The 14,364-nt window shown below is 43.6% G+C and overlaps 1 protein-coding gene across 3 annotated transcripts in view; it reads left to right on the forward strand.

Moving 5' to 3' along the window:
* ST6GALNAC1 (ST6 N-acetylgalactosaminide alpha-2,6-sialyltransferase 1) overlaps positions 1-14,364 on the forward strand; it is a 374,560-nt gene that overhangs the window by 241,078 nt on the left and 119,118 nt on the right. The window lies entirely within an intron of this gene.

Consider the following 14,364-nt stretch of genomic DNA (forward strand, 5'->3'; position numbering starts at 1 on the left):
AGCAGATAGATCAGTTCAGTAAACTGGTTAGGCTTTAGCAGGTCACTACAGCAGATGGATCAGTTCAGTAAAGCAGGTAATCACAGCAGATAGATCAGTTCAGTAAACTGGTTAAGCTTTAGCAGGTAACTACAGCAGATGGACACAGTTCAGTAAAGCAGGATCACCTTAGCAGATGGATTGTCAAAACAGGCCGGGTCAGGTATCAAACTGGAAGCGAGGTACAAAGGAACAGGCAGGAGAGTCGTGACAACAAGCCGGGATCGGTGCAGGCAGATAACAGGTGGGTCACAGGCAGGTCGGGTCAAATCAGAGATGAATACTACAGATCAGACAGCGGAGACCGTCAGTAATAGACTAGGTTTAAATAGCCTGTTTGGCGCCAACATGGGCGCGCGCACACGGCCGCGCATGAACGCCCGCGGCCGTAAGCCAGAAGACCTGGGGTTCAGATTCTTCATAAAACTTCCATGACAACCTGTCCCAGCCCATCTGAGTACCCGAGTACCCGAGTACCTGAGTACCTGTCAGCCCATCTGAGTACCCGAGTAACCTGAGTACCTGTCAGCCCATCTGAGTACCCGAGTACCTGAGTACCTGTCACAGCCCATCTGAGTACCCGAGTACCTGTCACAGCCCATCTGAGTACCCGAGTACCTGTCACAGCCCATCTGAGTACCTGTCACAGTCCATCTGAGTATCCGAGTACCTGAGCACCTGTCAGCCCATCTGAGTACCCGAGTACCTGTCCCAGCCTATCTGAGTACCCGAGTACCTGTCCCAGCCCACCTGAGTACCTGTCAAAGCCCATCTGAGTACCCGAGTACCTGTCACAGCCCATATGAGTACCTGAGTACCTGTCACAGTCCATCTGAGTACCCGAGTGCCTGAGTACCTGTCACAGCCCATCTGAGTACCTGTCACAGTTCATCTGAGTACCCGAGTACCTGTCACCGTACTCGAATGCCTGTCACCACCCCGTAGTACCCAAGTACCTGTCATCAGCCTGTCGGAGTACCCGAGTACCTGTCACCAGCCCGTTGGAGTACCCGAGTACCTGTCACCAGCCCGTCGGAGTACCCGAGTACCTGTCACCAGCCCGTCGGAGTACCCGAGTACCTGTCACCAGCCCGTCAGAGTATCAGAGTACCTATTTACATCCCATGCCTCATAGAAAACACATTGGGGTGTTTGCTTTCCAAAATGGGGTCATTTTGTGGGTAATTCCATTGTCCTAGTGCTCCCGAACCTTCAAAAATGTGATAGGTAGGAAAGAAATGAGATGTGTAATTTATGCTCCTAGAACGCCTAAAGGTACCACTTCCATGTTGGACCTCTGTATATGGCCAGGCTGTGTAAAAGTCTCACACATGTGGTATCGCCATACTCAGGAGGAGTAGCAGAATGTGTTTTGGGGTGTAATTTTTGCTATATACATGCTATGTGTTAGAAATATCTTATAAATGGACAACTTTGTGCAAAAAAAAAAGATTTACATTTTCTTTCCACGTTTTCTGAAGACTTGTGTAAAAAAATTAACCGCTCAAAAGACTCATAATGCTTCATAGAATATACTTTGGGGTGTTTGTTTTCCAAAATGGGGTCATTTTGTGGGTAATTCTACTGTCCTGGTGCTCCAGGGCCTTTACAAATGTAATAGATCGTTAGGAATTTAGAGGTGTCATTTATGCTCCTAAAACACCTGATGGCGCTCCCTGCATGTCGGGCCTCTGTATGTGGACACGCTGTGTAAAAGTCACACACATGTGGTATCGCCATACTCGGGAAGAGTTGCAGAATGTATTTTGGGGTGTAATTGGAAGTATGCATATGCTGTGTATGAGCAATAACTTGTTACTATGACCATTTTGTAAAAAAAACATTCTTCATTTTCCCAAGAATTGTGGGAAAAAATTACAACTTCAAAAAACACCATGCCTCTTACTAAATACCTTGGACTGTCTACTTTTCAAAAAGGGGTCATTTTGGGGGCTATTTGTACTTTCCTGACATTTCAGAGCCTCAAGAAATGAGATAGGCCGTCAGTGCATCAGGTGTGATCAGATGTGATCAATTTTCAATGATTTGCACCATATCTTGTAGACTCTATAACTTTCAAAGAGACTAAATAATATCCACTAATTTGGTTTATTTTTACCAAAGAGATGTAGCCGTATAAATTTTGGCCCAAATTTATGAACAAAAATGACTTATTTTCAAAACTTTATCATAGAAATTAAAAAAAAGTGTTTTTTTCAAAATTTTCGCTCTTTTTTCACTTATGCCGCAAAAAACCCAAAACCCTGTGGTGATTAAATACCACCAAAAGAAAGCTCTATTTGTATGAAAACCCACCCCACCGGAAGGCGACAGCGGCGACAGAAGACCGGGCCACCGCCTGTAAAAGAGCTATAAGAAGGCGCGGTGGCCCGGCAGAAGAACCGAAGAGGGGGACAAGACCCCCGAAGTCGGGAGAAGAGGCCGGCGGCGGGGAGGAAGAAAGCCAGACTCCTCCGCTAGCAAAAGAGCTACAAGAAGATAGCGGAGGAGTCCGGCGAGAAGACCCCCGAAGACGGAAGACCCCCGGAGCTGTGCAATAAAATATTTTATCTCGTGTGTTGTGTTTTTTTTTTTGGGTACTTTTATTTTACAGGTGAATGGGTAGGGGTACATTGTACCCCATACTCATTCACATAGGGTGGGGGGCCGGTATCCGGGGGCCCCCTTATTAAAGGGGGCTCCCGGATTCCGATAAGCCCCCCGCCCGCAGACCCCGACAACCAACGGCCAGGGTTGTCGGGAAGAGGCCCTTGTCCTCATCAACATGGGGACAAGGTGCTTTGGGGTGGGGGGGGCCGCGTGGCCCCCCCTTCCCCAAGGCACCCCCCATGTTGAGGGCACGTGGCCTGGTACGGCTCGGGAGGGGGGGCGCGCTCGCTCGCCCCCCTTTCCTGGCCGGCCGGGTAGCGTGCTCGGACAAGGGTCTGTTGTGGACTTTGGGGGAACCCCCACGCCAATTTTTCGGCGTTGGGGTTCCCCTTTAAGTCCATACCAGGCGGCGGGGCCCGCGACGTCTCCTTCGCGGGCCCCGCCTACCTGGAGACGCGCTCGAAATGAGCAGACTTTCCTCCGAGCGGGAACAGTTTGCTCATTTCGAAAGTGGCCTACACACGGGCGGACTGTCCGCTCAAACCAAGTTTCAGCGGACAGTTTCAGCGGACAGTTTGACGAACAAAGTTTTTCGGAAATTCCGAAAAACTGTCCGCTGAAACTTGGTTTGAGCGGACAGTCCGCCCGTGTGTAGGCCACTTTCGAAATGAGCAAACTGTTGAAGCCCCACACACGAGCGGACTGTCCGCTGAAACACTGTTCAGCGGACAAAGTTGAGCGAACAGTCCGCCCGTGTGTACGCGGCCTGAGAGCACTGAAAGCTAAAAATTGGTCTGGTAAGGAAGCTGTATAAAAGCCCTGTATTGAAGTGGTTAACCAAGTCCGTGGTGGAGGATTAGAAATAAAGAGACTGTGAGACTCATGTGTCCTTTGGTGCGTACCCTCCTGGCTACAAATCGAAAGCCTTGACCGAATATCCTGTGGTAGCTGTTGTAAGATATGGAGGTGTTTAGATGTGATACATGTAATATCCTGAAAATGTAGGCTATAACATGTGGAGAATATAAGTGGAATGGTGGATCCAGTTTATTTAGGATGGTGTTAAGGTAGTGTTGGAAAATAATGGTGGCCACACAAAATATTGACACTTTGGGCCCAATATGGACATTTTCACTTAGGGGTGTACTCACTTTTGTTGGCAGTGGTTTAGACATTAATGGCTGTGTGTTGAGTTATTTTGAGGGGACAGCAAATTTACAGTTATACAAGCTGTACACTCACTACTTTACATTGTAGCAAAGTGTCATTTCTTCAGTGTTGTCACATGAAAAAATATAATAAAATATTTACAAATCTGTAAAATTACACTCAATTTCTTAGTTCTCTATTATACTAATGTTGTCATCTTCACCACTAGAGGGCACAAGAATGCTGGAATAAAGCGGTATAAAAACCAAAAACTTAATATATTGCAGCTTACCAATCATTAGATGTGGTGGCATTTTATGTGCAGTTAACCATTTACCCCCTTCCTGACCAAAGCACTTTCTGTAATTCAGCACTGCAATGCTTAAACTGACAATTGCGCGGTCATGCGACGTTGCACCCGAACAAGATTGACGTCTTTTTTTTTTCCCCACAAATAGAGCTTTCTTTTGGTGGTATTTGATCACCTCTGTGTTTTTTATTTTTGAGCTGTAAACATAAAAAGAGAGCCAATTTTGAAGAAAATGTATTGTTTTACTTTTTGCTATAGTAAATATTCCCCAAAAATATATAAAAAAATATATTTTTTTCCTCAGTTTAGGCCGATATGTATTCTTCTACATATTTTTGGTAAAAAAAAAAAAAAATCGCAATAAACGTATATTGATCGGTTTGCGCAAAAGTATACAAAATATGGGATGGTTTATGGCATTTTTATTTTAATTTTTTTTTTATTAGTAATGGTGGCGATCTGCGTTTTTTTTATCTTATTTTTATCGGGACTGCGACATTATAGCAGACACATTGGACACTTTTGACACTATTTTGGGACCATTGTCATTTATACAGCGATCCGTGCTATAAAATGCACTGCTTACTATGTAAATGGCACTGGCAGTGAAGGGGTTAACCACTAGGGAGCGATGAAGGGGTTAAGCGTGTCCTAGGGAGTGATTCTAACTGGGGGGATGGGCTTTAAGTCGCATAACAGCGATCACTGCTCCCGATGACAGGAAGCAGTGATCTCTGTCATAACACAAGCCACAACAGGGAAATGCCTTGTTTACATAGGCACTTCCCCATTCTGAGACTTCATGATGCGATCGGCAGACATCGAGTCCGCCAGTCCTGCGAGCATGGTCGCGATGTACGGGCGCGCGCCTGTTATTCCTGGCTCTTAAAGGGGACGTACAGGTACGCCCATTTGCCCACTGCTGCCATTGTGCTAATGTATATCGGCGTGCGGCGGTCGGCAAGTAGTTAACAAAGTGACACTTCATTCATGTCACCAGACAGTAGTGTGGTGCCCTCCTGTGCGGTCCGATAACATGGAGCATGTCTGCATTTTATTGCAGCTCATTGCACCACATTGCTGGGTTGCATCGCAATGCAAACATGGCATATAGAAAACTATTATTTCCTTGTGTCCTAGTGGTGACTGTTTTTTCTTCCAGTGCAGAAAAGAACCGGTCACCACACTAGGTTTTACATAAGTCAATAAAAGCTGATCATTTTAAGCACCCCTGTCAGTGGTAAATTATTTGACTCATTCCTCTGACTGCTACATTGGCAGAACAGCTTGTTTTGTTAAAAAAACAACAGATTTACTGGCAGGAGCACCAGATGAAAAAGAAAGAAAGGAAACTAGTGCAGGCATCATATCGAAAAATTGGTAAACTGCAATGTAATAAATGTTTGCTTTTGGGTTTAATGCTGCTTTAACTTGTATCAAAAGTCAAACCTTTTTTTTGTTTTAGTTTTTCATGGAGTAGGGAAATCATTGAACACCTGTTAGGTTTGTATTGCTGTTTGTGATTTCACCCTATATGGTTGCTCTGGTTATTACTGTCATTGGAACAGAAAATAAGGGCAAGTCCCAAATTTGAGTTACCAAAAAGCAGGATGCACCGGGAGACACTTGTTTGAGTGGCAACTTTCTAAAAGAAGGTTTCCCACTTTTGAGAGGTTTGATCCCACCTTCTGTTGTGTGCACAGGACAATAAATAAGGGAAATCTCCCCAATGGGACACAAATGTAAAAAGTTGCATTTTTAGGCCTCATGTACACTGCTGCTGGTATACGGATGTTTAGGAGCAGTTGGGCATTTTTTTCAACTGCTCCTGAACTCTCCTCTATGATATTTTTATTGAAATTATTTCCAAGAATAGGATCCACAATGCTACTCCCGATCCAAGAGGATGCCAGATAAAGAAGGAATTCAACATAAAGAAAATGGTCTTAGGGAGCCATCCTACTCAGCCATCCTACTCAGAAAACCTCCCCACAGGAAAAAATATTATAACACAAACCTCGCCACCACCCACCCGCATGCCAAATGGGCCTTGAGTAAACAAAATGCACAACCACCACTGGTAGCAACACCACTAGATACAAAGAAGATTTTTTTTGGGGAAGAGACAAAAGGAATTCATACATGGAACATCATAACCATGATTTGCCTTAGAGTCACCCAGGCATGTCCAAAGTCCGGCCCGCGGGCCAATTGCCAATTTATTGTGCTGCGGGATCAGGGCTGTCAGATCAGCCGATCCCTGGCACTGTGAGAAGCTCCGTGAGCTTCAAAAGTGAAAGTAAAGTGCAGAGGATTGTGCTGTGCTCTCTGCTTCCCCCTACAGTGCAGTACCCGGCTGAATGAGGAAGCTGCAAAGGTACTGTACTACAAGCTAGATTAGTGTTAAAAAGGCCTTTATTCATGTGTGTGTGTATGTATGTGTATGCATGTGTGTGTATGTGCACATGTGTCTTTATGTGTGTGTGCACATGTGTCTGTATGTGTGTGTGCGCACATGTGTCTGTATGTGTGTGTGCACATGTGTCTGTATGTGTGTGTGCACATGTGTCTGTATGTGCACATGTGTCTGTATGTGTGTGTGTGCACATGTGTCTGTATGTGTGTGTGTGTGCGCACATGTGTCTGTATGTTTGTGTGCACATGTGTCTGTATATGTGTGTGTGCACATGTGTCTGTGTGTGTGCACATGTGTCTGTATGTGTGTGTGCACATGTGTCTGTATGTGTGTGTGTGTACACATGTGTCTGTGTGTGTGCACATGTGTCTGTACGTGTGTGTATGTGCACATGTGTATGTATGTATGTGTGTGTGCACATGTCTGTATGTGTGTGTATGTGCACATGTATATGTATGTTTGTGTGTGTGCACATGTGTCTGTATGTGTGTGTGCACATGTGTCTGTATGTGTGTGTGCGCACATCTGTATGTATGTGTGTGTGTGCATATGTGTCTGTGTGTGTGTGCATATGTGTCTGTATGTGTGTGCACATGTGTCTGTATGTGTGTGTGCACATGTGTCTGTATGTGTGTGTGTGTGTGCACATGTGTGTGTGTGTGTGTGCACATGTGTCTGTATGTGTGTGTGTGTGTGTGTGTGCACATGTTTCTGTATGTATGTGTGTGTGCACATGTGTCTGTATGTATGTGTGCACATGTGTCTGTATGTATGTGCGCACATGTGTCTGTATGTGTGTGCACATGTGTCTGTGTGCACATGTGTCTGTATGTGTGTGTGCACATGTGTCTGTATGTACGTATGTGTGTGTGTGTGTGCACATGTGTCTGTATGTGTGTGTGTGTGCACATATGTCTGTATGTGTGTGTGTGTGAACATGTGTCTGTATGTGTGTGTGCACATGTGTCTGTATATGTGTGTGTGCACATGTGTCTGTGTGTGTGTGCACATGTGTCTGTATGTGTGTGTGTGTGCACATGTGTCTGTGTGCACATGTGTCTGTATGTGTGTGTATGTGCACATGTGTATGTATGTATGTATGTGTGTGTGCACATGTGTCTGTATGTGTGTGTATGTGCACATGTGTATGTATGTTTGTGTGTGTGCACATGTGTCTGTATGTGTGTGTGCACATGTGTCTGTATGTGTGTGTGCGCACATCTGTCTGTATGTGTGTGTGTGCATATGTGTCTGTATGTGTGTGTGCACATGTGTCTGTATGTGTGTGTGCACATGTGTCTGTATGTGTGTGTGTGTGTGTGTGTGTGTGTGCACATGTGTATGTGTGTGTGTGTGTGTGTGTGTGCACATGTGTATGTGTGTGTGTGTGTGCACATGTGTCTGTATGTGTGTGTGTGCACATGTGTCTGTATGTGTGTGTGTGTGTGCACATGTTTCTGTATGTATGTGTGTGTGCACATGTTTCTGTATGTATGTGTGTGTGCACATGTGTCTGTATGTGTATGCGCACATGTGTCTGTATGTGTGTGCACATGTGTCTGTGTGCACATGTGTCTGTATGTGTGTGTTCACATGTGTCTGTATGTATGTGTGTGTGTGTGTGTGCACATGTGTCGGTATGTGTGTGTGTACATGTGTCTGTGTGTGTGTGTGTGCACATGTGTCTGTGTGTGTGTGTGCACATGTGTCTGTGTGTGTGTGCACATGTGTCTGTATGTATGTGTGTGTGTACATGTGTCTGTATGTGTGTGTGTGTGCACATGTGTCTGTGTGTGTGTGTGCACATGTGTCTGTGTGTGTGTGTGCACATGTGTCTGTGTGTGCACATGTGTCTGTCTGTATGTGTGTGTGCACATGTGTCTGTATGTATGTCTGTATGTGTGTGCACATGTGTCTGTATGTATGTCTGTATGTGTGTGCACATGTGTCTGTATGTATGTCTGTATGTGTGTGCATTTATGTCTGTATGTATGTGTGTGTGCCCATGTGTCAGTATGTATGTCTGTGTGTGTGTGTATGTGTATGTGTGTGTCTGTATATATGTCTGTATGTACGTGTGTGTGCACATGTGTCTGTATGTCTGTATGTGTGTGTATGTGTGTCTGTATGTATTTCTGTAGGTGTCTGTAAGTATGTGTATGCATGTCTGTATGTATGTCTGTATGTGTGTGTGTATGTGTATGTGTGTGTGCACATGTGTCTGTATGTATGTCTGTATGTGTGTGCATATATGTCTGTATGTATGTGTATGCATGTGTCTGCATGTTTGTGCGGCGTGCATTTGTCTGTATGTGTGCCTGCATTTGTGTGCTTGTGTCTGTGTGTATGTTACTTTTAATCCGGACCCCCCTCCCCCTATTCTTATACCATCAAAACTGCTTTTGTAGGGCTTGTGTGTGATATTAGCCAGGACTCCTGCTCCTCTGAAAAGCAATCCATACACAGATCTCTTTGCAGAGGCATTTGAATGGTGGTAAAGAGGCATTATGTTGCCTCCTCACCACCTGTTTTAAGCCCGTAAATGCAACATCTGTGTGGCTGCGTACTGTGTGTAGGGCAGCCCATTAATTTCAATGGACTTCCCTACTCACAAAAATGCAGGGAAAGAAGCCCCCAAGCTTTTTTTTTTTTTTTTTTTTTTTTTTATTGCACTGCACCAAAAGCACCCTACATTTTCCAATGTGTGGGGTACCATTAAGAATTAACGGGGCCCCCTAAAGTGCAGAGCATTCGTCTGTGTGTTGGGAACGAGTGCAACAAAGGCAAGAGAATTCTTGTTGGGCCGTGTATTAGTGCTCGGATGGACACACTTAGACCAAATTTTCAATGGTTCAAAGAATGTCAGGCAAAATGGTCGGCCCTCAGGCATGTTCACTTCATCAAATCCGGCCCACTTTAAAAAAAGTTTGGACACCCCTGGAGTCACCCAACAGAATGATGGACTGTCTTGATACCAAGTTTATATAAAAAAATACAAATATTTATTATTAATTATAAAAGATTTTTTTCAAAAAAAGGAAAAGTTTATACATACATAGATAAATACATATTATGGCTATAACATAGACAAATTTTGTTACGACAGTATTTTGTGTCCAATACGGTCTTTGATTTCTCTACTAGTTTCGCGACTACTCTGTCGCTTCTTCAGGAGACCTTGTTTGTCTAAAACGAAATTTTATCACCAATTACTTAACAAAAAACAATATTTATTTAAAGGTATTTGATGTATTTTTTATAATCAGTTTAAGAAAGAAAAAAAGAAGGGGGAAGGTATAGACACAAAGCATGCAGCTCACCACCATGCAGATATCGGAGGGCATTCTTTGTGGGCTGGCCTGGAGGGGCCGTAGAGTAGAGATTCTCGTGTACGCCCATAGGCTTTATTGAATGCTTTTCTCAAATTTGATCGTGAATAACCTCTATTGAGGAGACGCTCCTGTAAATTCTTTGCTTGGAACAGAAAGTTTTGATCTGTGGTGCAATTTCTTCTTGTACGTAGGTATTTGGCGTATGGTATGCTACGTATTAGGGGGCGGGGATGAGAACTTTTGGCGTGTAAAAGGTTTTTTCCAGATGATGGCTTGCGGTAAAGATCGGTAATTAGTTTTCCAGAATTGTCTTTAATGATATTGAGATCCAAAAAGGCAATTTTGGTTAAATGGTATGTATATGTAAATTTTGTAGCTGATTTTGAACCTCCCGTGTTCGCCCCAAAGGGTGGTCAATACCCGACTTGGTAGGGACTACCCGAACTCCAAATGCCCTCCGATATCTGCATGGTGGTGAGCTGCATGCTTCGTGTCTATACCTTCCCCCTTCTTTTTTTCTTTCTTAAACTGATTATAAAAAATACATCAAATACCTTTAAATAAATATTGTTTTTTGTTAAGTAATTGGTGATAAAATTTCGTTTTAGACAAACAAGGTATCCTGAAGAAGCGACAGAGTAGTCGCGAAACTAGTAGAGAAACCAAAGACCGTATTGGACACAAAATACTGTCGTAACAAAATTTGTCTATGTTATAGCCATAATATGTATTTATCTATGTATGTATAAACTTTTCTTTTTTTTGAAAAAAATCTTTTATAATTAATAATAAATATTTGTATTTTTTTATATAAACTTGGTATCAAGACAGTCCATCATTCTGTTGGGTGACTCTAAGGCAAATCATGGTTATGATGTTCCATGTATGAATTCCTTTTGTCTCTTCCCCAAAAAAATCTTCTTTGTAGCCAATATATAAGGATGAGGATACCATATACTTTTTTTCTTTGTAAATTAGGCACAACAATATAATTAACACCACTAGATAAAAAGGGGAAGTGCGGATTCAAGAAAGAAAGGGGGGAGGGGGAGCAGAGGAAATAATAGGAAGAAAGCCAAAGAAAAAAAAACAACTAAAGAAGGGAAGGAAGGGAAGAAGAATGAGACAAAGCAAAGCCCGCCTCCACTGCCCACACTCCTCAATCAGGTGGAAGTTGGAGATAATCCAAGGATCCCAAACACGTTCAAACTTAGCAGTTTTGTCCTGTAAAATACTGACCAGCCTTTCGTTGAGCATGATCCATGTCAGTTTATTTTTCATAACAGCTAAATCTATCACTGGTTTCTTCGAAGCAGTTGCTATATCGGTTTTTGCCGTGAGAAACATAAAGTGCATCAAAGTTTGATTGTGCTTCAGAATATAAACAAACGTCTCATTAAAAGGAGCCACCTTAGGGTTTTTAACTATATTCACCATGGTCACACAATAGATCAGGGAATGAACTCTAATCCAAAACCTGGCGAACCTTGGCACAGGTCCACCATACATGAAACATCGTACCAGGTTGACCACATCCCCGAAAACAAAGAGGAAGCCCCCAGATACATTTTTGAGAGGCGGTCAGGCATCAGGTACCATCTAGAAAGCACCTGACCTCCCACAGGGCTGAGTTCATGATACCCTTGTACAGTGCCTTGCAAAAGTAATAACCCCCCTTGGCATTTTTCGTGTTTCGTTTGTCTCCCAACCTGGAATTAACATGGATTGTTTGAGGATTTGCATCATTTCATTTACAGAACATGCTCACAACTTTGAAGATTTTTTTTTTTTTTTTTTTTTTTATTGTGAAGCAAACAACAAATAGGACAAAATAACAGAAAAGTGCAAAACTATTCACCCCCCTAAAGTCAATACTTTGTAGAGCCACCTTTTGTGGCTTTCTCAGCTCTAAGTCGCTTTGGATAAGTCTCTATAAGCTTGCCACATCTTACCACTGGGATTTGTGCACATTCCTCCTTGCAAAACTCCTCCAGCTCCTTCAGGTTGGATAGTTTGTGCTTGTGAACAGGAATCTTTAAGTCTGACCACAGATTTTACTATTGGATTGAGGTCTGGGCTTTGACTAGGCCATTCCAACGCATTTACATGTTTTCCCTTAAACCACTCAAGTGTTGCTTTAGCTGTGTGTTTGGGGTCATTGTCCTGCTGGAAGGTGAACCTCCGTCCTAGCCTCAAATCACACAAAGAGTGGTACAGGTTTTTCTCAAGAATATCCCTGTATTTAGCACCATCCATCTTTCCCTCAACTCTGACCAGTTTCCCAGTCCCGACTGCTGGAAAACATCCCTACAGCATGATGCTGCCACCACCATGTTTCACTGTGGGGATGATGTTCTTTGGGTGATGTGATGTGTTGGGATTGTGCCAGACATAGCGTTTTCTTTGATGGCCAAAAAGTTCAATTTTAGTCTCATCAGACCAGAGCACCTTTCTCCGTACATGTTGGGAGTCTCCCACATGCCTTTTCGAAAATTCAAAACGTGCCATTTTGTTTGTTGCTGAAAGTAATGGCTTTTTTAGATTTTTTTAGATTTTCTAAAAAACACCATGACGGTTAATATCCTCCAGGTGAGCCTGTCAGCACTGCATATCTGCTCATTCTGTATTAAGTTATCCCAGGCTAATAGAAAGAAATAGGTGCCAAATTTTATTTTATTTCAGAAATTGCTTATTGTATTTCCAGTATCTTGACATATCAAACACTGCTTTACATTTAGGAGATGTTTTATCCGGCTTATGTTAACATCAGAATTGCTTTTTTCCCCCACGCAAGTCTACGAGAATACAAAAGCAGCTTGAAGCAGGTCAAATGAAAGTCAAATGCATCTGTCAATGAATTGTGAATAATCTCAAAAGTGTCTCATACTGATATTAAAACGACACTACATTTCAAGTTTAAAGCTTGTTGACATTAGCCCTAAGTCACTTGTATTAGTTGTTTAGCTTAAATGCTAACCGCACCACAGAATATGCAGATATCCAGAGGGAGAATCTACAATCCTCTTTGGGAAATACATGACCCATGGAGGACTTATACCCCCAGTCAGCCAAGCCACTCCATAAACCCCATCTCTAACTCTTCAACAACCCCCCAAAAAAGACGTGACAAAGTTGTGGAGTAAAATGGCCTTGACGGCCTTTTATTAACAATTGAACATAAATTAAAAAAATAATGTTTTAAAATAACTTTTAAATAACCTTTAGTACTTTCCAGGGGTCATGGAGGGGAGCACACACCACTGGTCAATGCGACAAACTTCGTTTAACTTTTTAGGCATCCAGTCGCAAACCCCCAGACTGTGAGATGGTAACCCAACCTTCGCAGTGACCCAACTTTACCTCCTCCCGGTTAACCCCTCGTAACCGGAAGATACATTATAACTCCCATGCCACAGATGGGTACCAACCATGTTATATATCCATATAACATACATTTCCTCCTCCTCCCAGATACAAAACACTGCCACTGCATGCAAGGGGTAAAACCTTACCCTTGTGTGCACATCCACACCCTCAAAGCTCTCTGTATACCTTCTTGTAAACCTAGCGCCCAGAGATCGGTACCCACCTCGTTAAGGTGCACACCATCGCTCCTCAAGTATCTCCATGTCTCCTCCTCCAGCTCCCTATGTCGAATAGTTACGCCCCCATTCCTAATAATAAACCTGCTCACCTCCTTATTGACTTTTACTCTGGCCCTGTCGACCTTTTTGCTGACAAAGCCCACCGCCAGGACGTCCTCCCCACCATATCCGACCAGACCATAACCATACCCGGAAAGGCTGCCTGTAGACGTAAAAAATAAATAAAAATAAAATAAATATCACACTTTATGTCCCGAATGAGATCCCTCATAGACCTGTCGCCCATGTCATTCCCACCCACATGTAACACCAGGACATCCAGGGCCCTATCCCAACGAGCGAACCTGTGGACCTCAGACCACACCCTGTGCCCGGAACCCCAATCCATCTGACCTGAGCCTCTTGTCTGGGGATGCCCAGCTGCCTGCCATTAGGCCAAACATCGGCCCGTTTGGCCCCCCCAGTAAACGAAGGAGTGGCCCAAGATCCAAACCAGGCACACTTCACCTGTGAACAAATAAAATGGCAACACAAACAGGAAGTACCTAACACAACAAATCTTAAACTCAACCTGAAAATAAATTCTCTAACTTTGTAATAAATGTGGGTAGATATACAGCTTAAATCTGTCCCACCTCCCAATGCGCTTTACTGCCTCCACGCTGAGACCTGCCCGCGCCGCCTCCGTGGTCGCACCTATACGGAAGGAATGTGAAGAATAGCTTTTTGGATTGTACCCGGCTGCTGACAAACATTTTCTAAACACTGTAATAAATTGAAATTTGGACAAGGCTGACCCATCCTCGTGCAGTAAAAAGGAGCCCGACCAACCCGGCCACCTGTCCCTGAATGAAAGCACCGCTCTAACCGGGCAAATGGGCGACTCAGTGATCCTAAACACTT

This window comes from Lithobates pipiens, unplaced genomic scaffold (assembly GCF_037356315.1).
Source record: "Lithobates pipiens isolate NorthernLeopardFrog02 unplaced genomic scaffold, aLitPip1_a1.2 Scaffold_28, whole genome shotgun sequence".
Lineage (NCBI taxonomy): Eukaryota > Metazoa > Chordata > Amphibia > Anura > Ranidae > Lithobates > Lithobates pipiens.